The sequence below is a fragment of the Colobus angolensis genome, unplaced genomic scaffold, assembly GCF_000951035.1.
Source record: "Colobus angolensis palliatus isolate OR3802 unplaced genomic scaffold, Cang.pa_1.0 Scaffold30, whole genome shotgun sequence".
NCBI lineage: Eukaryota > Metazoa > Chordata > Mammalia > Primates > Cercopithecidae > Colobus > Colobus angolensis.
Genome location: NW_012116266.1, coordinates 6,791,952 through 6,794,493, shown reverse-complemented (window position 1 = coordinate 6,794,493; position 2,542 = coordinate 6,791,952).

Here is a 2,542-nt window from a genome sequence, read left to right as displayed (position 1 = left end):
GTGAACCCAGGAGGCAGGGCTTGCAGTGAGCCAACATGGCGGCACTGCACTCCAGCCTGGGCAAAAAAGTGAAACTCCATCTCAAAAAAAAAAGCAAAAAAAAAAAAAACACTACAGTGCAATTAACATTGTCTTCTATGAATAGAATTGTACATAAAATTAGAAACAGAAACAGCCTGCAATCCCCCACACTCATATTTTCTTACTTGGGAAAGCAGAGGAGTCAGAAGATACAGAAAAAAAATTTTTTTAATTGGGTTAAAGGAGATAAGATACAGAATAAAAGATTAAACTTCCTACTGTGATTTTTTTTCCACTTGATTTTTAGAGCCAAAATATAACTTAGATGTTCATTTGATTGGTGATTTTTGGACCTGGCCTATTTTCTTGTTTCTGATTTCAAAAGTTATAAGTTGTATTTATTTTTATCAAATTTGTGAATAAAATTTGTTAAAATATTTACTAACATCAGAGTAAATTTTTCTGGAAATTAAAAGGAAAATGGCCTATTCAAATGAAAGAGGAATCAAGGAAAAACATTAATAGAGGTATACCTAAACAAAGTATTTGACCTAAGTCACTAGATCTCATAAAACTTGCTCTACAAAGCTGGACCATAGCGACAGTCATATATCTGATTTTTCCTTCTGAAATAAAAACGGTTTGACCCTAAGTATGAATGAAATGTCCTGGGCTCAAATTTCAGTATAATTCCTCTAGTTGATTATGTTACACCCCTCAGTTAGAGAAATTATTTCAAAGACAGTCATTCAATTGTACAACCCTAATCAAATATATTCTAGGAACAAGAAGTATAAATCTTAAACTGGTTTGATAATAATAATGTTTGTATTGTTATCTTCAAACATATATCAAGTATAAAGTAAAGCATATACTTTTTTTTTTAAGACGGAGTCTTGCTCTGTGGCCCAGGCTGGAGTGCAGTGGCGCAATCTTAGCTCACTGCCACCTCTGCCTCCTGGGCTCAGGTAATCCTCCCACCTCAGCCTCCAAGTAGCTGGAACTACAGTTGTGTGCCACCACACTCAGCTAATTTTTTGTATTTTTTGTAGCGATGGGGTCTTACCATGTTGCCCAGGCTGGTCTCACACTTGTGAGCTTGATCAGTCCACCTGCCTCAGCCTCCCAAAGTCCTAGGATTACAGGCATGAGCCACCACTCCATACCTAGTATTTTCATTATTATTTAATTTGAAGTATGTTTTTAATGTTCCCTGATGTTTCTTCTTTTTTAAAGAATTTTTTTAAAGATGAGGTCTTGCTATGTTGCCCAAGCTGTTTTTGAACTGCTGGGCTCACAGGATCTTTCTGCCTCAGTCTCCAGTGTAGCTGGGATTATAGGCATGTGCCACCATATCCAGCTGTGACTCACAGATTATTTGGAAGTTTATCCCTAAATTTAAAAATATGTAGGAATTTTCTAATATCTCTTTGTTATTAATGTCTAGCTTAATTTCACTGTGGTCAAAGAACACACTTTATATGATCTGAAATTTGTCATGACTTACTTTAAGGCCTAGCATATGGTCAGTTTTGGTAAGTGATCCATGTGTACCTGAGGAAAAAAAATGTGTATTCTTCAGCTGAACACTAGATTTTGTTTCCTCAACCCAATAGCCCTGCTTAGCTACTCTTCCCCACTGCTTTTTGCCCGGTTTCTCATCTCAGCCATCACCTTTGTGTTAGTAAATTCCACAAGGGGAAAAGTAGCACCAAAGTAGGATTTGCTTCTCTGAGCTTCTCTTCTCTCTGTGATTTTTCCCCCAAAATCCTCATTGCCTTGGTAAGTCTCAGATGCCTTAAAACAAGTATGTTTCTCTCTCTCTCTCTCTTTTTTTTTTCTTTTTGGTCTACTTTTTCTAATTGATCTTAACAGGAAAATAGGCCCAAAATAAGCTAGTCTCCCACTGCAAGAAGCAGCACTTCCCAAGAGACCTAGTTTCTTAAAAGAGTTGTATTGCTTTAAAAGAAACCATAATTCTGAATGGAAAGAGTCACAGAGTCAAAAAAAATACCTTAAGCCTCCAATGTCTGATGAGCAAACAGTAGGCTGTCAAACCTGAACAAACCCCAAAAAAGTCATGATGTACAATGTCCACTTCAGATAAGACCAAGAAAAATAACAGAAAAGGAGAACCTCCTGGTGGGCAACAATAAGAAGCCTCGAGAATGATGGGCAAAGGATCCCCTCCCAAGGACCAGAATTAAGGCCTAAACAAGGCCACATTCCCCACAACAAGGATTAAGGTTTCTTTGACCAATTACTGCTGCATGCCTTCCATTCTTCCCCTTCCAAATGGGAACTGATTTGTAGATGCTCTGTCCCTGTTCTACTGTTGCTTACTGAGTTTGTGGAACAGACATCTTGCCTCTTTAGTTCATAGGTCTCTAGAACAAAAGAGATCCATACTTTGGGCATACTAAAGCAACTGTCCCATAGCTGCCCCACTGTATAGACTATTGTGCATTAGCCAAAAATCTGGCTCTTGAACTTGATGTCTGTAGAAAGGCATCAAGTGAAC